General features: G+C 36.0%; 1 protein-coding gene across 4 annotated transcripts in view; it reads right to left on the bottom strand.

The window, feature by feature from the left end:
- LOC127619929 (zinc finger transcription factor Trps1-like) overlaps positions 1–26,602 on the bottom strand; it is a 154,610-nt gene that overhangs the window by 108,030 nt on the left and 19,978 nt on the right. The gene's annotated exons all lie outside the window — the stretch shown is intronic.

Raw genomic sequence — 26,602 nt, 5'->3', positions numbered from 1 at the left:
ATCATGTATTTTGTAGTTGGTTGCAGTGTGTGTGTGTGTGTGTGTGTGTGTGTGTTACATGCGGGCAATTACCATTTCTCATGATTTTGCTAACAAAATAGGGGTCTGTCTTATTTCGACAGACCATTGAGAGCAATTTCCACATTTAGTCTGCAAAGCAAATGCATATTAAATAAAGCAATTGATGCTTTGCAGGGGACCACACCTTAACCATAGCAAAGTTAATAGAAACTGACAAAAAATATAATCTAAGCCACCATTTCACAAATCTAACCACGCCCTGTAATTTCATTCTCAGCATTGTCGCATTGCAAATCTGAGGCTTCATTGCTTCTGACACACTTCAGTCGGTGTGCTAACCGTTTACATTCACATTGATGAGAAATGCACATCTTTGTGCTATACGTCCTCCGAAATAGCTCGTGCTTCAAGAAGAATTTATCAAGAGTGACTTGAAAGCTTGCATTCTTAATCTTCCATTAAACATATAAACAGCATTTAATCATTGTTTTATATCAAGAAAGGTAATCACAGATGTAAAAATAAGAACATGCGTGATAACTGATCAAAATGAATGACAAATAAAACAAGATGTTAATCATCACTTCACACAATAAAAAAAAAAGATTATGGATAAGGGTGAATCAAAAAATCTGTATAGCATATTTGGCCACCGAACAATCTTTTAAAAAAAACTAATTATTTACTGAACTAGCCATTTTTCTTTCACTGTTTATCATTCTGAGAATAAAAGAATAGTTTAATCAGAGAAGTATGTTTTGTTTGTTGCTGCTAATGGGGCAGAAATTACACACTGCATCATAAAGCTACTTAAATCCAATAAGAAATAAATAAAAACTGCTGTATTCTGTCACACAACATTTAAAACTACTACATTATGAATTTAAGCATTTTGGCTCCAATTTAAGACTTTTTAAGGGCTCAATTAAAAAAACAAAAGCAAAACACAAATTAAGAGTTTTAAAGACTTTAAGACTTGTAGAAAACCTGTTTTAGCGAGCTATTCATTCAACAAACTTAACGTGCAGCATCTCTCTCTCTCTCTTTCTTTCTATCTTTCTTAGACTAAAAATATAGCTTCATCAGAAGGATATTTAGGATTTTTTTTTTTACCAACATAGGGATAAAATGGAGAGGGAGACAAAAAAGTTTTTAATACCTGATTGTGCGCAATTACATTGAAACTTAAGGGAAAGAAGACATTACCATTCCAATCTACCATCAAAAAGACAGAATGATCTGGTTTTATGGCTCCCAGGCATTTGCTGCATTTCTGTAGCAGTCAATTCAAATCACTAGTTCACTTTCCATCCCACCCTCTTCTTTTCCTTCCCTATATTAAACTGCTCCTTGTTATTGTGCCTAAGAACTTACTTAATAAAGTATAATATGCTTTTTGAAGAGGATGAGACAACCCATTTCCTTAATTAAAAAAGTAGAAGGGGATGGCGGGAAGGGGTGAATGTAGACAGCAGCCTCTGTCTGCATTCAGAGCAGCGGAGATAGAACAGGTCTGTCCCTTCGAGTGCTTTAAGACACTTAATGTGATGTAATGACAGAAGTCAGAGCTCAGTCACAGGGTGTAGATATTCAACTTTTATATGTGCGTGTTACTACAACAAGCTTGTAAAACGACAATTCTCACATGTTGTACGAGTGTGTTAACTAAGTGTTACTAAGTGAAGAATGCCGTGGGGTCTTGGAGAATGCAGTGAATAAACAAAATGCTGCCAATTTCTTTCATCAGCCACATGATTTAAAGCTGCCATATAATGTTTTGACAATCTTTAAGAGGTGAAAATCTACCTGTTGACAGGCATTTCATCACTGTCATGTTAATATGGTGATGAAAAAAGGCTCTGTGATTTATGAAGTTCACACACACACAAAATAAAAAAGACATTGTGTACACGATCACAACTGACAATGCTGAAATGCAACATTCTTGCAGAGAAATAAAATGCTCTAATGACAGTGAGACACCATGACAGTTTTTTATGACAATTAAAAATGTATCTGCTCAAACACAAATAATTAGCATTTGATGTAACGTGTGTAAACTTCTAACTAAACCAGACGTGCTGATTTGATTATTTCTGTAACAGCTGATCTCCTGGGATTTTCACGCAAGACTCCGAATGGTGCCAAAAAAAATTTAAAAATCCAGTGAGTGGCTTTTTTGCTTTTCTGAGATGTGGGTTGGTGCTATTTTGGTGACACGTGGGGGACCTACACAATATTAGGTAGGTGGTTTATATATATATATTCACTTATGTTGCACAGACGGATTGATGTGAAAGACAGCACCATTTTCCTCTTGGCCCGTCTTTCTGAAATCACAAAGGGCCTCATTTGTGAAGAGGCAATGTGACTCCAAAAAAGTCATTTTCATTGTCAAACTCATTTAGGAAATCTTGTTTCACACACAAGAACAAATAAAGGGGATTTCCTCAATGAGCCCGACCTGGTCTGGTCAGCTAGATGAAATTTTAATTGCAGTTTTAACTCATGGCAGGAAGAGAGTAAGTCGTCCCCACCAGGCAGTGTGTCTGTGGAGTCAGATGATGACCAGGTGGTTAAAGTTAGACCCTGAAGGGCCTTTCAGCTCTGTGTTGGAAGTAAATCTAAAAGTTTACTTTTACATGTGCTTGTGTTTGCATTCATTAGAGTTGCTTTGGATAAGAGTGTCTGCCGAAGGTAATGTAGAGGTGCTGCATAGTAAGAGATTACTGCCTAATGGGTCTGCTTAAAAAAACACACCCACACAAATACAAACACACGCTAGGAAGATGATAAAACCCTTTTAATGCTATGAGCAATTCCTGTATTGTTAAACAAGATGCAATGCAGATGAGGCTGTCCACCTGGATTTGATGATAGAAGTAAGCAACAGTCTCGTATAGGATCCAGAGGGTACCCTACGAAGCAAGGTTTAATTTAAACTTCCGTGCAGTCTAATCCTGAAACTTTGCATGCAAAGTTTAAAAAGATTAAAGAGTTTAGCCACAAAATGAAAATTATGTCATCATTTACTCAGCCTCATTTTGTTCCAAACCTGTTTGAATTTATTTAGAATTTGGAACGCAGAAGAAGATATTAGGTAGAATTGCAGCCTCATTCACTTTCATTGTAAAGAAAAAGGATGTAATAAAAGTGAATAGTGATAGAGGCTATCAATCTCTAACATTCTGCCTCACATCTTTTCTTTTCTAAGGAAGTCAGTCATACAGGTTTGGAACCACATGAGGGTGAGTAAATGCTGAAAATATTTTTCATTTTTTGGTGAACATTTCCTTAATGTTTGATTGTACATCCTGTATCACCCATAAAATGCATGCTATGTCTTAGTTAGACTAAACTAAATAAACTAGCTACCGATGCTATTATTACTTTATATCAAGTCAGTACTAAAATAAAAATCTAATTTACAGACAGCTGCTTTCAAAATGCTCATGAGTATTTGAGAGTGTGAGGTATAAACACAACTGTTTCTGAATGAATAAACACAAGGGCCGAAAAAAAAAAATCTGATAATACTGCATCTGTGTATTAGGCCTTGCGATATAAGAAAGACCTACATCATCTATAATATTATCTTTATATCAATCAGAAAACAATATTTTTTTTAAAATTAAAACACCAACTGCTCTTTATTTATTATGAATTTGCCTTGATGAATGCAGTTTTATTTAGTAGTTTGATGATTTCCTACTGAAAGAGGAAGTGGGGGCGGGACATGTTGAACGGCTCATCTATTTTAACCAAAATAGCCAACAGGCTTTAGTTTACAGCCACACACACACACACACACCGTTCTGCCGCGCTGCTCATGCCAGAGCCAGTTACTGGAAAAACAAAGACCCGATCTCAGCTTTTCCACTGACTTGAGAATAACGATCTTACTGAAAAAATGAATACATAACCAGCCCATAAATGCACATAGCACATCGCGGTCTTTGCTTAAGATGAGGTTGGAGACGTTGTGCAAGTCCAATACAGATGAATAAGAAACAAGTAATATTTTGAATCACAATACACTAAATATAAAGAATAAAGGAAACTTACTCGTACTTTACATTCCAAGATATCTCTGAAAAATAACTGCATTAAAAAAATATTAATAAACTCCAGCCACTTTCTTCACATCCGACTGATGCTTCCAATGAAAGTGTGAAATGCCTTGAACACAACAGCAATTTTGCCATTATACTTACTCCTTCGAAATAAAAATTTCAAGCCAGTGGGAGTGTAACTAAGGTAGTTTGGGTGTTTTTTACAGGATTTTGGGAGGGAAACAACCATTATGATATTGTGTGATATATTTTACACAATCAATTATATTTTAACAGAAAGAAACCAAAATACAATTAGAATACTTTAATGAGCTCTCTGAAAAGTGCAAATCCAGTATCCAGATTGGGACATCCACAACAAAATAAGGTACTTTGTGAAAAACATTATACAGAAAAATAAATAATACAAAAAATTAAGGTCACATACATGTGATCATCAATCGTTTGATGACAGCTCATTGCCTTGTGGAATAAGGTAAACACTACAATGACAATTTGTCATATCTACAACAATCAAGCAAGTCTTTCAATCCAAAATACTTACATACCTACAACAGGAAAGCATGTGCTATCCGTGTTTTGTTTTGTTTTTCAACTTCCACAGTTAAATTGAACAATTGTACTACAGTTTAATGTGATAAATGTTAATAAGGGTGTTTATGTGTATATGCAAACAGTCTTGTAATTGATGTTGGTGCAAGGCAGGTGTTTTCTCTTTCCCTCGTCAGTGCTGTTCAGAATATCAAGGCAGTTTAGCCGTTTGAATTGGTTTAATTGCTCCATAGTGCTTTAAAATAGACAATTCTCATGTAGAATTTAAATGTGTTGCATGCTTGCATGGAAGCCCGATTTAATTGCACTTGTAAGGCTCTGCACTGTTCTGTAACCAGAGCTCACAGCCCTGTTGACGGGTGAGCACGGATACAGCACAGTGCAACATCAGGCTTCAATCACTTCACTTCAACAAATTTCACTGGTATTGGTATCGACCACTGAAATCATGGTATCATAACAACCCTAGAACAATAATTCAAGTCAGCCAATCGCTATTGTATTCTGGTCCCAGACATGTGTCCTGTCTCACTCTATCATTGTGTGTTTAGCTGTGATTCCTTCTACCTTGCAGTCCCAGGAGGATCAGATGGGAGCTGAAATTCACACGCATACACAAACAAACACACACACACACACACACACACACACAACTGGAGGACCCCATGGAGTGCGGAGAGAGTCCGTTTATTAAAAATACATTACCAAAACCGCCCGTCATAATTTAGGCCTGTGCTTTCAATACACTGGGGGTGGATCTGAATAAAGTCTTAAATAACAACTTCTATACACACGCGCACACAGACTCGCACATAAATACTAAAACACTTGCACAAGCACACACACACTCCGGATCAGCCAGGCGGAATATTGAGTTCCTTGTGATCTGAAATGATGGGACTCATTTTGCATCCTTTATTTAATGCATCATAAATTGAAGCAATAGACAGGAAAAAAGAAAGAAAATATACACTCTAATTGCTTTTTGTCGTGACATTGTGAAGGGATGAATTTCTAAAAGAGTTACTGGTAGGATCACAGCAGCAGTGCTAAACTTTACTGAACTAAAACAGCCGATTAAATGGATTGTTCATCCAAAAGTAAAATTTTATTTCTTCTGTGGAACAAAAGGGGAGATGTCAGGAAGGATTTTAGACAGTCTTTGTCTAAGTAAATCATGAATTTTCATTTTTGGGTGTACCATCCCTTTAAAGAACTTCATTTATGAATGTTTTAGCTTGCATGTTCCCAGGACTTGCCAATATGGGGATACAAAAAGACTAAAAATGCATCCAAAAATCAAAAAGAACAAAAAAGTAACTTTAAAAAGAAACAGGCCTCCCTTTCCACCCTAAAAATGGTATATTCAACAGCACACATGGCAATTAGCCACGACTCAGATCCGTCAAGCATTCCATGTGTGTGCGGTCACGTCTAAAAGTGAGTTGTCATAAAAGTGTTCCCCCAGCAATCCCACAAATCCCACCTTGTGCTGCCCCCTTTATTATTCCACCCATTTTTTATGAAGTCACCGCAGCAGACTTTTGCTGTAATGAAAGGACTCAGAGGACCCTGATCCATCTTACCAAAGAGTTTAATCTTGTTTGTAACATTAGGAATAAATCACATTACTGTCAGTGCAGCAGAGTTTCAAGCATGCAGAGGGTCTATGGAAAACACATATGCGAGATGCAAGATAGACAGAGCAATTAATTATCGTTACGACGAAATGTCAAGAGGAGGAACTGGACTATGAGTCAGTCTCCCTCCTCACCCCACATTTCTTATATCCACCATCCACTTTGAGTTATACACTTTCACATATGTACCATGTAGCTGTGTGTCACATTAATATGACCCCTGGCTCAAACATGGCAAAGACACAATTGCTTCTAAAACAAGATAATTACCAAGCTGTGACATCAAGTCAATTTCATGCAAGTGCTCTATTTCTTTATACCATAAGACCAAAAATAGATATTCGTTCCTTGAAAGTAGGGAGAAAAGAAATTCAAATTTACAATTACGCTGATTAAGTGAAATCCCCGACAGCAACAGCTAAAATAAGAAGTTCTATAAAATAATAGGTTCTGATCCTTACAGTTGCAAAATGTAACTAAAATCTCCCATGCAATCTGGAACAGCATATCAAGCATGCAGACATTTCCATAGAAACAGAAAAAGAATAGCTGCCTTTTGTTAAACGAATAACTGATTGTGAGGATGCAACAAGCATTGCAGTTCTGTCTGCATGGCATTAAACAATGTTTGGGCCATTACTGAATGCCAATACCCATATTTTTTGTGCGTTATCCTTAAGAAAGAAAGAAATAAGCAATCAAACAAAAACAGCAGGCATCAATACAATTTCAATGTGCATTTTGCATACTATCCTTAAAATTAAAAATTGTCATGAGAGAAAGAAAAACAGACAAAAGGATGGACAAAAGAAAGAATGGACAAAAGCATGGACGATAGAAAGAAAGAAAACAAACTAAATCTACAAGCATCAAAGTCCTTACTTAATGCCAATATGCATGTTAATGTGTTTTATCCTGAGAAAAATAAACAAAACAACAAGAAAACTACCTTAACACACATTTTTGTTTTTAGCATCATATGCTGTGCATTCCCTGTCACCATTGGAATTAAATCCAATATTAATAATACCTCTGTGCAGTGGCAAAAACATCACATCCCTGCAGATTATACACAAATGGAAAGAGCTTATTTTAATGGCAACCACAATCTCAGTAATGAGGAGGAGGGCGTGACCGGGCCGTGAGGGTGCACGGCCAGCGCTGATTCAGCTGATCAGCGTGAGAGTGAGATAAAGGGGAGCCAGAAACAGCAGTTCGAGAGAGAGAGAGAGAGAGAGAGAGAGAGACATAAAGATAAAGATGCACGCGGCCGCTGTGTGTGTGTGTGTGTCTTATGTTTATTTTGTTTTAATTTGAGTTTGGCATTAAAGTTTATGTTGACTGTTCTGCTGGTTCCTGCCTCCTCTTGCCCATCCTGAACCCATTAAACTTAGTTCCGAAATACGGGAAGGAGGAGGGATGAACTGTCATGGATTCCTCGCAGAGGAGCAGCCGTGGCTGTCTGCTTGGAGACAAAAGGGTTGCTGCAGGCTGCCAAGAGTCAGAGGAACCACTGCCGTCCGCCGAGAAGGGGAGTCGTTGTTCTGTCTGTCAGGAATTGGAGGACTCATTGCCATCCACCAGGGGAGGAGCAAGCAGTCATCCAACAGAGGGCGGAGGAGTGGTTCAGGACCAGGCGACAGCATGTCCGGGGACTGGTGAGCAAGTTTCTCTCTCTCTCTCTCTCTCTCTCTCTCTCTCTCTCTCTCTCTCTCTCTCTCTCTCTCTCTCTCTCTCTCTCTCTCTCTCTCTCCAGTTGAGTCTGCTGATCAGCAGGAGAGCAAGATAAATTGGAGTCAGAGTTGCCAGTTCAAGAGAGAGAGAGATGCACGCGGCCGCTGTGTTTGTGTGTCTTATGTTTTATGTTGTTTTAACTTGACTTTGGCATTAAAGGTAATGTAGACAGTTCCCACCACCTCATTGCCTAACTATTTTTTTTATTATCTCATCTTTTGATTATCTCAAGGTGCAGTCTGTTTAAGCCTTTTGTATTTTTTTCTCCTAAATAAATAAATTATCATTTTGAAATATTTATATAAAATCATGATAACTCAACATGAGATGAGGGCACCAGTCATATCAGTAACCTTATAAAAGCAGTTTATTCTACATGGAGAGGGTCCCTGCAGGGGGGCTGCCATGTTAGAATCACATGACCAGCCTAATACTACTCGCTTAATCTCAGTAACTGCCCTGTAATTGGACACTTTCACTCATTGATTAAATTAATCATGGGTGACTGTGAATAGTGAATTTCTTCCATGGCATCTGTAACTGAAAACTATTGATTTTAAGTGCTGCATCCACACTGATACTACGTTTAACTGCAATTCCAAGATGACATAAACAAAATAGGTACTGAGTGCACCTTTAAGCAGCATCTAGTCAACAAGAGAAAACAAAATCAGAATACAGATTCCACATTGAACAGTAGAATATCAAACAAGAAAATGAGAAAGTAGGCAGCATCTCACAAGAGACTCAACCTTTAATGTAAACAAGAAGTGAGGAGACATCTTTAGAGACCGAAATGAATCAACAGGCTTGCCAGAAGACAAGGCTTTCTTCACAGGGTGTGTGTGTATGTGAGTGTGTGTAGAACAGCATACTAATATCCTCCCATCCTCAAAGTGATAGAGGAAGAAGACAAAAAAACTGAACACTGCCACTGCAAAACTAAGACCTTTGAAGGAGGCGTAGACTGCCAAAATCTGTCTATGTACAGATGTCCGGGAACACCAATGTGCGCTACACCCAATATTCCACCAACTCTAAAAAAAAAATCATCATGCAAAGGGGGGGGAAATAAAACACGGAGAAAAAAATTATAGCAAAAAGTACTTGTAGAAAAGCCTAATGTGTGTCTTGTTAAAACTCCTTAGAGATAGCCAAACATATGTTCTCTGAGCTATGATAAAAGTGACAAAAAAGCAATAGGATAAAAAAAAACATGAATTTCAGGTACGATGTTATGCTAGTAAGCTAGAGGGTGTACTGTATCTATGGTGGCCCAGAGGTGGACAACACAAACAAATTAGCAAAGCAAAGAAAAGATGAAAACCTAATGGAGATAATCCACAACACATATAAATTAAGCCTCAACCCAACAGAAAAGCTACAGCACAACAGGAAAGTCAAAACAAAATGAAATTAATCCACAACAAAAGAAACTGAAAATAAAATAAAATAAAAAAATACTTTAACACCGTATTTTAGGTTGTGTGGCATTCTGACTCAATGCAAGAGAGCTGCTCGTCCGACTATAAATCACTCACAAGAGAAGTTAAACGGTCAACACGTAATGGGTTTCCATTGTGGAAATCTAAACATAAGAGACATTATGTATGCTAGAAATGTCCCTTAGAATATAAATTGATTGTCCATAGCACAGCTAAGTACAGCATTTTAATAAATATTTATTTTATGTTAATTTTGTTGTGTGGTGGCTTAATTTTTTTTGCTTAAAAAAAAATTGTTTTAGCTTATCTCCACTGTGCCATGGCTTTTCCATTGTGTTGTGGCTTATCTTCGTTGTACTTTCAGCTTTTATTTGCTTTGATAATGTGGTTGTGCTGTGCAACCCTGTGCCACCGTATGTACCTCATCAGTTTGAGTCTTAAGTCAAATGATTTATGGGCCAAGTCACAGTTACTGCGTATGAGACAAGGCAATATCTCGTACCCTTAAATGTTCAATTAACTAAAGACTTTTTTTAGCTTTTAGTATACATCCATTAGCTTAGAAGCCATCTATATGGTAGTGTACTTCTAAAAGGTGACAACTGTTAAGAAAACACATTTAAAATGCAGAGTAAAGACTTTCTTCGGGGAGAACGAACTAAAAAATATTGATGACTCATCTTGCAATACAAAGATTTTTGTCCCATCAAAAGCTCTCTAGAAGAGTGATTCTCACAAAAGAATATTCCCTGGTCCTATTGTACTCCAAAATCAAAAGTAACCAATAAGGAATTATATTTTGCACATAAAAAATTAAGCCAATTTAAGGGCCATGAAGATTTTTTACACCATGACATTATTTTATGCACTTTTTATCCCCCAATTCTCATTACCGCAAAGTGGTCGTTATAATATATTTTCATTACTGCAATGTGGCAAAAATGTTATATTATTTAAGCTGCCAAGTATTTATATCATAGTAGTTCTCCCTTGGTACTATGTATCCTTTTCTAAAAAAAAAAATTATAATTAGGGCTGTCAATAGATTAAAATGTTTTCATTGATTTAATTACATGGTATGCCGATTAATTAATCACAATTAATCGCATGTATAAATATTAGCTGAGAAATTCCCTCAAATAACAGTAATTCAAAAAAGAAAATATAAAATAAACATTATAATGTTGTATTTATATATATATATTATCTATCTATCTATCTATCTATCTATCTATATATATATATATATATATCCTGCGATGGACTGGCGACCTGTCCAGGGTGTCCCCCTGCCTTTCGCCCAATGCTAGCTGGGATAGGCTCCAGCCCCCCGCGACCCTGTACACAGGATAAGCGGTTGACGATGGATGGATGGATGGATGGAGATATATATTATATATATATATATATATATATATATATATATATATATATATATATATATTATTTAAATACAAAATTTGTTTGTACCAGCCTAATATTTTGTAGGTCCCCCTTTTGCTGCCAAAACAACGCCAACCTACCTCTCAGAATAGCATTCTGAGATGCTATTCTTCTCACCACAATTGTGCAGAGTGGTTATCTGAGATACCGTCAGTTCAAACCAGACTGGCTATACTCTGTTGACCCCTCTGATCAACAAGGTGTTTCCATCTGCAGAACTGGATGTTTTTGTTTTTGCCACCATTCTGAGTACATTCTAGAGACTGTTTTGAATGAAAATCCCAGGAGATCAAGTTTTATTTCATAAAAAAAAAAAAAGAGAGAGATGACTCATTCAATATGTCCTGCCCACATTTCCAGTTTCAATAGGAAAAACAACAACACAAAACAGATGACTGAGCTTGCCCAGCCATTTCATGGGGTCTTTAACAACTTTTTTTTTTTTTTTTAAGTGCTGTACCTCATTATACCACTACCTTCATAAATTGTTGTGCATTACACACAAACTTTAGTTGTGGATGATTGACCTGCAGTGAATGATTGAGATTTCATTCTGGTGTGTTTGTTTGTGTTTGTATTGGAGCCATCCAGCTTGGAAACATACAAAAGGGAAGTAGGCGGCATTGCGGCAGATGCTAAACCCACACCAACTCATATTCAACTCTGTGACAGGAAGTCCCCTCACCTTAAGCCTTTTGCAGTTTCAGTACAGGAGAGGGAGAAAATATCAGAGTGACAGAGAGAGTGAACGTCAAAGAGAGTGTGTTGTTTGCAGAGTAAGAAGGGAGGAGGAGTTTGAATGTCAAAAGTAAAGAGCTTTTCCCATAATACTCTTCACCCCTTTTTTACTTGCATGAGGCAGCTTGTGAAAGGGTGACGTGCTCAATAAGAAGGGCCCGTGACTAACTGCCTCTCTGTGACTTTTTTCTCTTTTTTACGTGGCATGTCAACGGTACACAATGCAACCAACACAACTCCCCATCCACTCATGTTTATTCATGACAACTCATTCACATCAAAGAGGGAACACCAAAATCTGTTGCCTGTAGCAATGCTGACAAGATTTCCACCCCACAACTCTGTTTCTTCTCTTAATCAACTGAACTGAATACGTCATAATCTCAGTACACTAAACATGAAGAATATCAATATTACCATATCATGGACCAATTATGGATATGATATAATTTCACCAGGTCCCTGCTTATTCCCAATGCCTTCTTAAAAATTGTGAAAAACATATATTCTACAAGCTTAATTGACAATATTTTTTAAAAAGTCAACTCATCCCTTTGTTAATTAATAAAAAAAAGCCAACATCGTGGTTCCAGTAAGGCGCTTACAATGGAGGGGATTGGGGCAAGTAAATAAATGTTAAAATACACACTGTTTCATATCTATGGCCACAAAACAAACATTAAATGTGTTAACAAATTTAGTGTAATAAAATCAGGGATTTACTGTAGTTTACCAGATTACAAGGTTTCCTGGCGTTAGGTCATCATGACAATTAAATTGTAATATTGGATAGGCTTATTTAATTACAAAGATAAGATTAGTAAGCGTTTTTTCCACACTAAAATCAAAGCACACAAAGTTTTCTTTTGAAACTGTGTATTTTAATGTTTATGGACTGGCCAAATTCACTTCCATTGTAGATTCCTCACTTTTAACTGCGTTTTTTGCATTTTTATAAATAAAGGAGAGATGAGTCTAAATAATTTTTAACAAATGCTGTCGATTGGGCTTCACTTGTATTGGACACCGAAAATACATTTAAAATAAATAGTCAAAGCATCTAAAATGTTTAGTATACCTTGCACATTCTTGTAAATTATAAACTAATCTCTTCACGCTGAGGGGCGTGAAAAAAAAGTTATGCATCAACATCCCACATGTTCAATATCAGGATTTTTACAGAAATTATACTTTGAGTAGAGGGAGCTGCAACATTTTTGTGATGTACTTAATGCCACAGGGATTCATGTACCCTCGGTCTCTTTACATTTTCAGAAAAACCCAGTGATCATACTCGTGTGTTTGCAATTTTCCAATTTGCATGTGTGAACATAAAGCACACAGTTGCCTTGTTTGTAACTACTTGCTTAATTTGCAAGACCCAGATGGTCAGTATGTTGTCATTCCACCAGAACAGAGAAAGAACTTTCTACCACCCTTTTCCCAAACCCCTATCCTCTCCCCAATCAGCCTTCCAGTCAGGCAGTGGGGAGGGGCTGGAGCGGAGGCCCCTGTCTGAATGACCTGGCCTCTGTGCACTCAATCAGCGCATGCTAGAACCGGAGACAACAGAGAACAACTGCTTTCCTTAAGCTTCCTGTGATCACAGGCCCCGAGCTGCCATAGAGGGGCAGGGATCATGCGCTCTAGAGAGAACTGCAGATAACAGGCTTCCGCCAATGCCACCGTGTGTGTGTGTGTGTGTGTGTGTGTGTGTGCATTTGAAGAGAGTGTGAGAGAGAGAGAGAGAGAGATAGAGAGAGAAAGGAAGGTGAGACAGATGGGAGAAAGACCTTGTGGTAGTGAGAAGACCTCAGCAATTATAGACTTCTTTTTTAATGTTTTTATTATTATTATTATTATTATCATCATCATTAACATACTGCAACAAAAAAAAATCTAAATTACTGGACTGACAAAAATAATGATTTGTTATATAAATAGTAAAGTATTTGTGCACTATGGTAGTATTTGTTGTACTGCATTTGTTTAATATATGCTGATTTGAGTAAAAAAAAAAAAAAATCATTATTAAATGTCAATCAAATGCGAAACTGAGAATATTGGGAATAACAAAAAAATTCTAACAAAGAGTAAAGCTTGAAGACACATTATGGTAAGTATTTGAATATTTGCTTAATTGTCATAAAAAACAAAATACAAATAAATAAATAAATAAAAATGTTTAATGGTCTTAAAAAAGGTGTCAATGACCCCATTTACATGCACTTCAGAAAACGGTTTATTCCAAGGGTTTTTGCAGAAAGTGCTCTAAAACGTAATATAAACGAGAATGCTGTTTTCCTTACATTGTTTAAGGGATTAAGAAAAAGCAGTTCAACACATCTAGGTTTTTCCCAGAGAACAGGTCTTCTGTGGCCATGTGAACACATGAGTGCCATTCTGATGGGGGATGGAGCCCTACATCAAATCAACAAGTAAACACTGCAGAAAGAATTCAACAGTTCTGGTAGCACAGTGGGAAAAGAGAAAATTATATTGACAAAAAACTACACCAATTACAAGAATAGTTCACCTAAAAAAGAAAATTCTCTCATCATTTACTCACCCTTATGCCATCCTAGATGTGTGACTTTCTTTCTTCATGAAGAATATTTCAGCTCTGAAGGTCCATACAATGCAAATGAATGGGTGCCAAAATTTTGACGCTCCAAAAAGCATAAAGTAATCCATAAGAAATCCATGTCTTCAGAAGTGATATGATAGATGTGGGTGAGAAACAGATCAATATTTAAGTATTTTTGCAAGAAATTGTTCTCACTGCCCAGTAGGGTGCGTATACATGAAGAATGTGAATAACCAAAAACCATGAAGAAGAATGTGAAAATGAAGGTTAAAGTGGAGATTGTCTGAGCAGAGAGGAGAATATATAGTAAAAATGGACTAAAACACTGATCTGTTTCTCATACACAAAAAATCAAATCACTTCTGAAGACATCGATTTAACCACTGGAGTCATATGGATTACTTTTATGCAGACCTATGTGATTTTTGGACCTTAAAAATGTTGGCACCCATTCACTTACATTGTATGGACCAAAAGATCTGAGAAATTCTTCTAAAAATATGAATTTGTGTTCTGCTGAAGAAAGAAAGTCATACACATCCAGGATGTCATAGGGGTGTGAAAATGATAAGATAGTTTTTTGGGAGAATTTTTCTTTAATACACATCAACTTTAAATCGTCTACTGTCCCGTATATGCGCTCAAGTACACTGGGGGAATCCCAGAGTTTGAGGTAAGAGGGGAAACCCCACCATCTCAGCGCAATTCCGCTGCAGGTCGCCATGGAAATTTATGGAAACAAAACTGCAACAACTCTACAATATATGTAAATAAATTGAAGCAACAGAGAATAAAATAGCAAAATCTTCCTTGGATGCCATTTACACAAGCGTCACAGAGAAATTACACTGCTGTAGAGAAAGCTGCTTACTCACAATAAACAGCTTTCTAGTGACCATGTAAACAAGGTAAATTGCATATATATATATATATATATATATATATATATATATATATATATATATATATTCTTAAGTGTTTTCTTTAAATTTTGGAGAGAAATGTGACCGTAACATATTTCAGTGAATTTCACTCAGACAGTTGAATAAACTTTAAAAAGTAGTTTCAACAAAGCACGAAAAAAAATGCCTAAAAGTCAATACACAATTAGCAAAATTTGTTAATTCTCAAACTACTCATACTATTACCAAATTCCAAGAAAAATACCCTCATCAAATCATAATTCTGCAGCTCAAAAAGCAAAAGTCACCCCACATGTGTAAAACTCCAAACAGTACCCATCTAAAAATACTTTTATTAAGCAACAGGAAAAGTTAGACGTGATTATTCATTGCACAATGTGCTACCCAGAGGCTCTGATGAGAAATCACTTCTGCTTGGGTTCCTCTGTTCTCCCCCTGCTTTGCTATTCCTGCACTGGGCCACACTCTTCTGTTTATGGAGTAGCAGAATCACCTCCTGCTCTGTGATGAAAAACTCAGACAGTTAAAATGGCCCTGCAGGCTGAACAATATCTTTAATTTCCTTCAGCTGCACCCTTATTAATTAAATGGTTATGAGGTTTTTATGAGCTGACATCACCCCGATGTCCTACCCAGGAGGAAACGGTTGATTGTAGCCCACCAACAAGGAGTCATCTTGGGATGCAACTTGAGATAAGAGAATAGGGCTGCACATTAAATATAAAAACTAATCGCGATTACAGCTGCCACGATTATGTAATCATGAAAGCTGACAATTACAGCGTTCAATTAAAGTCTGCAACGGTTTAGTATTTTAACCAATAACTAACATTTCTGTTGAGCAAGAAACGGCAATGGCCAATAAGAGCCGCTTAAATTTGTCCTCTGTGTGACAGCTGATCCTGATGTGCACGTTTTAAACCATCCGAATGTCCAGATGCTTGCTTTATTTTCCACATCTGTTCGTGGTGGCACACGAAAATTGATACTGAAGAAAGATCCCCTGAAACTTGAAAAGAAGCTGTAGAACAAGAGCAAAAAGCACTTTGGAATTATTTTGGATTCAATGCATATTGCGCCACTTGCTTTGAACGTGTTAAATACACTGCAAATGAGCAACACAGCAAAACTAAAATGCTCCCATTCTAATCAAGGCACAGACTCTGTGTAAATAACTGATTTATTATGCTGATAAGACAGCTTCGTTTTTAAGAGCATTCGCGAGAGTGCAGAACTTTGTGCGGAGCATAATTGAGCTTGCGTCAAAATGCAGGTCTCAAACAGTGTAAACCTGCAGTTAGTGACAGCAGATATTGTAATGGGAGAGTTTGTGGCATTGCATGATTTCTGTGTACACTTTATAAAAACGTAATAACAGTTTTGGTTTGTCATGTTAATAAGTAGGACAATGTGAAATTGATTTGTACAAAATAGCAACAAAGTAATTCAGCTTAACTGTTCTAAGTTGTTTTGGAGTAGCAAACAAAGAATATGGCATGAATAGCATATTTCAGGAATCACCGTCATTGTTATCACATCTGTTCTAATAAGACCATTTGCCACACAGCTGGTATTAGTAGATTTAACCATTAACGTGGCTGTTTTTAATTTCCAAAGTGCAACCACTGAGGCCAAAAATGATCTTACGATGATCTTACATGAACAAGATCACCATTGAAGATCTAACGGGATGAATGGTCCGCTGTCTCGCCACCAAAGGATACATTTGATACATTTAAATCAGCTGTTAATAAGTTTGAATATTGAAAATGTCATCTTAGTTACTGTACGAGGACTAATAATTTAAGCAGTAATTTATAAATCATTTAATTTATTCTAGCCTATACCATAGATATCCATTTAAAATAATTTAAGCATTTGGCAGACGTTTTTATCCAAAGCGACTTACAGTGCACTTATTACAGGGACATTCCCCGTGGAGAAACCTGGAGTTAAGTGTCTTGCTCAAGGACACAATGGTAGTGGCTGTGGGGATTGAACCAGCAACCTTCTGATTAACAGTTATGTGCTTTAGCCCACTATGCCAACACCACCACTCCTACAGCTACTCTGAAGAACCACACGGTTGCTTACTTTGTGACGTCAAGGTAATTTAATATTTTAATCAACATTAATAATAATGATTACAATATCAAGGGCAATAATCTACAATTATGATTTTTACTATAATTGAGCAGCCCTATGAGAGATACAGAGATTTTAGATGTGCTGAGTTGACGATTGAATGTGAGTTTAACAAAAAGCAAAGATGAACAGGTAGAGGGATTTTAAATAAAGCTGATCTCCCTGTTGTGCTAACATTATTATTATTAAAGCAAGCCATTGCAGCTACAGTGTGTAACCAACAGTAAACCACAGCCTGATGCATTTCCCCGCTGAATAAAAAGCAACAAATGTTGCTACATAACTCAGGCTTCTCTACAGAGACACACTCACAAATCTCATTATGCGATTCTATCCATAGTAAACTGACTATCTGACTTCCTGCAAATTAAAAAAAAAAGATTGAGGCACTCGGAGTAAAAAAAAATCAGCAACAACAACAACAAAAAAACAGCCTGCACACATCTTAAAGCAATACCATAGGGCTACTCCTTGAGAGCAAGTCTGAAAAGAAACTTTGAAGCCCAAGGTCTTAATTTATGCCTAAATTGCACAGGAAGATGTCCTGTCGCTAGACAAAAAACTCAGCAATGTAGTTATGAAATCACTTTGGTGGTGGTGCGGGAATCGGATTTCCAAATGTTTGAAAGTCCCATAAAAGTTTCATATTGTGCATGCTTGTTCATAATTTTTCTGCAAGCTGTCTTTTTCAAGCACATCATAGCAGCCTCAGGTGAGTCAAGTCCCGTCTTTCAATGGACCATGTCGACACGTTCATTTTGCTCATCAAAAAATGTATGCTTTTGAATAAGCAGCCATAAAAAGCACGTCATGTTTAGAATACATTAGGTTTATTGCAGGCTACATCGCAGGCCAATTTTTTCTGTCCTATGGCTACTTTTTCTTTTTTTTTACATAGTAACTTTTATTGGTTAATGTTCTTGACCGAACAGCCATCATATTAGATTAATGACAAATGCATAACTGCACATCGTGAAATACGTGCAACTTTTCAGAGCATTTTTTTTCCTCGCTCTCGTACTTTTGGCTTAGCCTACCTGTTAATTATTTTCAACAATATCTTGACTGTTTTAATATGTTAAGTAACTTTTACTTGGACTAGTCGACTTAAAAATTTCAGTTTAAATGTCCGTGAAATTAGTCTTTCATATCCCGATTTTAAACTGGATGTGAAAGGCCAAAATTTGGTGTCCGTCACATCTTCTGATGAAGCTGAGGAAAGCCAATGAAGGAAAAAAAAGAATTAGCTATCTTCCTCACTTTGCCACGAGAACCACAACAGGCATATCCTTGTGAATATAGGGCAATCTGTGAACAGCAGTGAGACCTACTGTCACTGTACATGTAACAGGCTGCACTCCAAAACCTAAGCTGCGTCCAAAACCATGTACTGCTTTTGATGAAAGATGCACTTCTCAGCCAATAAAACAGTACATTCTTTAAGTATGCATATGAGTAAGTAGTAAGTAGTGCATATGAGTAAGTAGTATGAATGTTCCGGACATACTTCATCCAAGAACACAGGCATTGTCCTATGACTCGAATAAATGACATAATAGCAACAGCCGTGAAAAGAATTAACTCTGGTTTTGTTAAACAAGCAATATTTAAGCACAAGGAACTATTTTCTGGGTGTATATGGCACTCACAGATGAAAAGAGCTGCCCTACTAGCAGTTCTTCGCTGTTTGGTAAAATACAGCATTTTGAATGTGATGTCTCCTCAGCTCCCATGGCATTATCTGATAGTAAAGTGTCCAGGTGAATTCACACTTCAGAATTTGGCCTAAAATCCTATATGTTCCTAACTCTTTTATGAATACTGAGGATTCAGACATACTATTTAATTGGCAAACTCTTTTTGGCATACAATTTTTTGGATTAGGAAAATATGGATATTTGGATGCTGTGCTAGTTAGCTACCTTGCTATACACTGCCTACAAACAGTACAGGCAGTTGCCTTCTATGGCAGCATCCTGACCATCATGAAGCCTCATAAGTGACCGATTTGGAATTTCCAACTCTGTACATCATGAAAGTGCACGGTAGACTCAATTAACCATTCTTTTTTTAATATTTTAGCCCTAGAATGTTGCTAAGCTAGCAAAGATTTAGTCTAATAAGCAAAAAAAAAACAAATGTAAAAAAATAAATAAAAAAGATCACTATTCAAACAAATATTTGGGTGAAATAGACTGACCTATATTATAATACCGAAAAACCACATTTGAAAGCTAAAATGAGCATTGATATTTTGGATGTGTGCCAAACGCTGATGACAACGTATATTTTTGGGATAAAACAGGCATGGTACAACAAATAGAACACAACGTGGGTGTCTCACGTTTTAAAAGGATGATTTGCCCTTCTAAATTGACACATCATCTAAAAAAAACATTGTTACTGCATGAGATCCTGAAAAAACAACAAGACAAGACGCAGCAGTCAAAGACATCCACTACAACTGTACATACAACTGTAAATGTTGAATAACACTGTGGTTCCACCGGTATTATGAAGTTTGAGTCTGTGGTAGTATTATGGCACCGGTATAGGCTACTGTGCAACACTAAGTTAAAATAGAACCATCTATTGAAGCGTTTCTTTTCTCATTTTTAATTTTTTACTTGATATTTGAGAATGTGAACTGGCTTAATCTATGGACTTCATAATTTATCCACATTTTATAACAGCCAGATATGTTCTTTGCAATAAAAAAATTCCTATAACACAATGCTGATTGGTTTATATTGATTTGTAGTGCCTTCTTGTACACAGGTGACAATGTCGATTTAAAAATCAGATGTCATGTAGATTTTTCACCCAACCTGAAATAATGTCTTTAAGACTGAATACAATTAGAATTTAGTTCATATTTAAGTGAAAAACTGTAATTTAGTTGACAGTCCTAGCGCAAACAATGCAGTCCGATTCCCAAACCAATGACTTTAATGAGGTGGCTGTTTTAATCTACAGCATGCACCATATAGCGCTATCACTGTAGTCCGATTCCCGAACAAATGACTCTTAACACGGTTAATTTTAGTGACTCAGTAACATATTGTGTGACTAGTAGGGCTGCCCCTTAATGGCCGACCAAATGTTAGTTGATGAAAAGAGTCTTGGTCGACAAAGTTTTGATTGGTAGGTTGGTCGCAAAAAAAAAAACTCCCGGGAAACTGACGAACAATGGTATTACCACTGGTTGGACGCTAGGTGGTACTATGGGGTGATTTTTGTTCAACAGGATAAGCCTACACAATACATTTATTTTAACAAAAAATTCAAACGAAACCTGAAAAAATTGTAAGTTAAATTAAAATGTATGTTGTTCAACTTTTTAATAGAAGGCTTTACAACAGTTGTGAAGGGAACCATCTCTTTGAAAACTAACCAACTTCATCCCTGTACTCTCTGCCCATTGGGTGTATTGTGAATGAATACATTTGTTTTGTTTCCTCCTTCACAATAATCCCAATGCCACCAGAACGTGATAAGGAAGATTCCTGAAAAATGCAAGCTTGTAGTACCACCTGTTTAATCCAGAGGGCAGTAATTGAAATTTCAGCTGTATGGGCAACGCGCATTTTATACAGTGAAGAAACAACCATCCAGCAGACAGCACAATACAAACATGCATTACGTTCTTGCATTCAAAACACTTGGAGCGCAAATTCAAACTTCAAGGAATCTCAAGATGTTAAGATGTTAAACTATATTTAACTTGACACAGTGACCTAAAATTTTTATGTTTACAACGCAATGCACCAGAGACGCTACACAAGCATGTCTGACGCAGGTGTAAATTGACAGGTCCTTAAACAAGCCCTCATAATAAATCTCAAACTGACTGACAAATTCACTTGTGAAATGGATTGCTGTGAGCTGTATGCCAATGATTGGCTAATGTTCAATAATATGGTAGTAAACAATACATTGTATTCTAAAGCTGCTTTTTGTATCGTCTTATCAATCATTAACTCTTCTGTCACAAGAATGTAATGCATTTTAAATATCTGAATATTTTTTATATATATATATATATATATATATTATTTTTAAATATTTAAAGATAACTAGGGATAATTTCATAATTATATATAGAATTATTGTTATATGAGAGGTTTTATCAGCAAATATTTGTATATGTACTTTGTATTTGTATATTGTACACATATATATATATATATACACACACACACACACACACACACACACACACACACACACACACACACACACCAACATTTTGAATAATGTACAGATTTTGCTGTTTCGGAAGGATATTGGTACTTTAACTCACCAAAGTGGCATTCAAATGATCACAAATTATAGTCAGGACATTACTGATGTAAAAAAACATCACCATCCCTATCAAATCTAGACAGGCCCCATTTCCAGCATCCATCACTCCTTGAGTAATCATGCTAAATTGCTAATTTGGTACTAGAAAATCACTTGCCATTATATCAAAAACAGTTGAAAGCTATTTGGTTTGTTAAATTAAGCTTAACATTGTCTTTGTGTTTGTATTTGAGTTGCCACAGTATGCAATAAACTGTCATGTCTTAAGGTCAATATTAGGTAAAAAATTGCAAAAGAAAAAAATTATATATAGATATATATATATAGATATATATATATATATATATATATATAGATATATACATATATATATATATACATATATATACATATATATATATATATATATATACATATATATATACATATATATATATATATATATATATATATATATATATATATATATATATATATATATATATATATATATATATATATATATATATATATATATATATATATATATATATATATATATATATATATATATATATATATATATATATATATATATATATATATATATATATATATATATATATGTATATATATACACACACACACACACACACACACACACACACACACACACACACACACACACACACACACACACACGTTATTGTTATTGTCATTGTAGTGTTATTTTTCACATAAGATTGATATTATCATGATGATCTCATGAATGATGCTGCACGTTGCAAGCTGCAGACAGCCTGGGTGAGAGACGAGCGTCTCTGTGTAAGAGTGCGCATCATCCGGCAGAACTTTAGATCTCTCCTGGTCTCGACTCCCGCTCAGATTGTGTCTTCTGGTTGAAGCGGCTCTGACCGCACAGAGAATGACAGTTTTGGAGTTTGTGTTTATTTACATGGTACGCTCCCATATTAAATGAACTTTAATTAAGGATGAAATAAAGATATATCGCCAAGCTATGATCTGTGTTATTTTTTCTGGCCACCAGTTCAGTGTCAGTCTGCTCGGTGTCCATCTTCACCTGATTTCAACGCTGAACACCAGAAACTCACATGACATGACCACACGTGCCACTCCCTAAACTGAGACCGACTGGTCATCTTTTTATTAGCGGTGTAGAAAATAAATGTATGTATTTATTTATTTATTTATTATATACACACACACACACACACACACACACCTTTGCATTTTACAGTCAGGCAAGTATCCATCTAAACATGCAGGCAGAAAATTACTTACACAAATCAAGACATAAAAACAATTATAAAAGGTAAAAATAATAATTATAATGACGATCATAATCAATGAAATATAAATCATGATTTGAGGTGAATGTGTTTTTGTATTATTTGATGTTTTAATTAAAGATGTAGGCTATAGGCTGCAGAGTTGTGGTCACAATGAACTGCACTGTGGAAATAAAGCAAACTGAACTCAAAGCACCTCCTGATCTGAGATGTCTGAGGTCATATGCAGCACTCATAGATGATGCTGTTCTTGCAAACAAAAAAACGGAAACAAAGAAAGAGTGAGAACCTTTTACATGCGTGTGTTCCACAAGACTGGCTGACACTACAAACAGTATTATTATACATGCACATAGATGGCTATTCTGTCATCTGTTTTTAATAATATATTAAAGTGTGTTTCTTCAAGCACGTGTCTGTGTCTACGGGACAATTATTTGTAATATTAATTTGATAATAATAATAGCCTAATAATAATTGTAATAATTTAATACATTAATGGGAAAACGAGCCAAATATCATCTTGACATCGACAAAGGCATCAGCTATTGGCGATCACTCTGACCATCGCCGATTCTCGAGATCAGTCTGTTGGCACAACCCTAATGTGCATTTCTCTCTATAAATTAACAAAATGTTCAGACAGTCTCCTTGTTGGTTTTTCTGACACATTCTGAATCATGAGCCCGTGTCACTGTGGCTCGCTTCATGTGTGCACTTGTAAAATTTGTATTTTAAAGACTCATTATTAAGGTTTAGTATTTCTCTGTAATGTAGAAGAGTGTTAGCAATGTTACTTATAACATTCTTTCTCAGCCCTTGAACTCAAACCATTCTCTGATGCCCCCAAAATATATATATATATTGCATATATATATATATATATATATATATATATATATATATATATATATATATATATATATATATATATATATATTTAAGTAATTACATTCATATAATAAACATGCGATTAATAGTCGACTAATGGCTTAAACTAATGACTACAAGTCGAACAGGAAAATCTTTGGTCGGGGGCAGCCTTAGTGACCAGTGTAGTGCGGGTCCCGAAAAAATGACTTACAAGCTGGCACTTTTCAGTGAATCAATAAAAACTTACGCATCAGTCAGAGTGGTAACTCAATTAATCTTTCTGACTTTTATCGTGTCTAACTTGAAATGAAATAGGAACTGTTATTGTGTTACGTCAGATTGCACTTAAGGCTTGTGAGACTTCAATCAGGCAGTGAAGTTACTGACTGATTGTTTATATGATAATGTGTAATTACAGATACACATTTTTGTTGAAATCAGTGGAATTTTACAACAGAATAAGCCTAAATGATTGAATAAAATGTAGGGTTAGGCTTGTCATGATTATTAAATAATTGCTCTAACCGCTGTTATTTGAAATAACTGCGATTATTGTGCACTTCAGATTCCAATCACATTTTAATGCCCAAATAAATGGAATTTTAAGCAAATATTTTCGATGGCCTTATAACATTTACATTTACATTTATGCATTTGGCAGACGCTTTTATCCAAAGCGACTTACAGTGCACTTATTACAGGGACAATCCCCCCGGAGCAACCTGGAGTTAAGTGCCTTGCTCAAGGACACAATGGTGGTGGCTGTGGGGATCGAACCAGCGACTTTCTGATTACCAATTTACCAGTTACGTGCATTAGACCACTACACCACCACCACCACAGTTTACCAGTTATGTGCATTACACCACTACACCACCACCACCACCACAGTTTACCAGTTATGTGCATTAGACCACTACACCACCACAGTTTTTTTTTTATAAGAAAAAAAAGATCAGCGATGTTGCAAAAGACATGTGGCTCCTAAGTCAGACTTCAGCATCACTGTCATGTCATCACAGAAGTGTAAATAAATGAAGGATGAATGTTGTAAGACAACATACTTGATTCAACAGTTAAGAACGATGCAGTGTGAGAGGTGTGGCGGATATTAAAAGCTTGTGTACACATTATATGACATTTCACATGCGACACGGCAAAACAGGCATGTGCTGAGTGGCGGCAGCCTTCGGTCTTTGCCAGGCATAGCTATCATTATAATAACGCGGGTTACAAGATTAGGCAAAATTCAAACAACTTTATTAAATAACTCCAACGTCATTAACAGTCACACCTGTTTTGTCCACAAATATGCGCTCTTCCTCCATTCTCCTTTCATATTTTGCCTTGTGATAGAGTGTGTTCCCCTCATTAAAGCTCAAGCAGGAACAAGTGAAAGAGGAACTCCCATTATCAACATCCAACAAAACCAGGATTAATTATGCATACAATATTTAAATACTATATCATAACATATTAAAATGATACAAAAATAAATAAAATATAAATACTAAAATAGTGAATAATAATAATATGAAGTAGTGTCAATGAATATATCAAAAATGTCACTTTAAATTACAACTATGGCTTATCAGTTTAACTTCACTTTGAAATTAAGTCTTGTTCTTATAGGCCATCTATCCTAATATAGAGAATATTTTGAGTAAGCCTACTTAAAGGCCATTTTAAAAATAAATATTTTAGTGTTTGTTTATATGATTATAAATTAATAAACCTACAGTATTCAGCAAAAAAAAAGGCAACAATGTTGGTAATACTAACAGGTAAATTCAGTTAACAGTGACAGTGAGTAGAAAGTTTACATATAACGGGTTATGACAGAGCTTCTGATAAAAGGTTTAATGATTGGTATTGGGCAATCAGATGACCAGAAAAATTGGTAATCTGTATCGGCTGTAAAAATCTTGATTGGAGCATACCTAGTTGAAATCTGTAATATGGCAATAGGTTGCTGAGGACAATAAATACAATTTAAAAAAATTACATTTAATGGAACCGTTAAGGCAGTGGAATCATTAAGATCAAACAGAATCGGAACTTTAATATTCTTTATGATTCCTATCCCAAATTAAAAGAATATTTTAAATCAACATTTCTCTCGTTCTGTCCACCACTTTTTAGCATTCTGGGTTTGCTTTCTCCACAAAGGATACATGAGATGCTGCCTTTGAATTTGGCTGAGAGAAGGTATCTTAGAAGGCAGCATAATGCCTTTTGGAACTTAAAATGCTGCCTACATAGGCATCCCACTAGGTTTTGGAACAGTTTCTGTTTCTTTATTGCCATTCTATTGCCTTCGTATTCTCTGTCATCCTCTGGAGAGATTCCAAACATGATCAGATGTGATTAACCAGTTATGTGCGGTTAGAGGAAGTAAGGTATGTCACCACTTATCTGGCATCTCCTATGAAATACAGGAGTCACTGAGCATACCAATAAGGGTTTTTTAACCTTGAGATTTGTCTTTAACATTTCAAAGTTGTTGACGCAACAAATCGAGGAAAGGGCCTTTGAATACGTGTAGTTCACATAAAGTTCAAATAAACCCTTTGTCAGGGCCTGATTATTGACTTGACTTTTTTAGTTACTACTTGTCCGCGGCTCCACCCTTGACAGATGTACACAAACTGGGTTATCTGAGACACTTCACACTGCCTAAGTATGTATATCGGTGTTTAAACTAAAAAATATAAAAAAAGAACAAAACGTTTGAAGTTTGAAGAATATAGTAATATGCCCCGTGCAGTATTTCCAATGCAAAGGGAAGCAGTTTAACCACACTGGTTGTACAAGATACCTCTATTTGCTTAGTA

The sequence above is a fragment of the Xyrauchen texanus genome, chromosome 26 (genome assembly GCF_025860055.1).
Source record: "Xyrauchen texanus isolate HMW12.3.18 chromosome 26, RBS_HiC_50CHRs, whole genome shotgun sequence".
NCBI classification, from domain to species: Eukaryota; Metazoa; Chordata; class Actinopteri; order Cypriniformes; family Catostomidae; genus Xyrauchen; species Xyrauchen texanus.
This window is presented reverse-complemented; position numbering and strand designations above follow the sequence as displayed.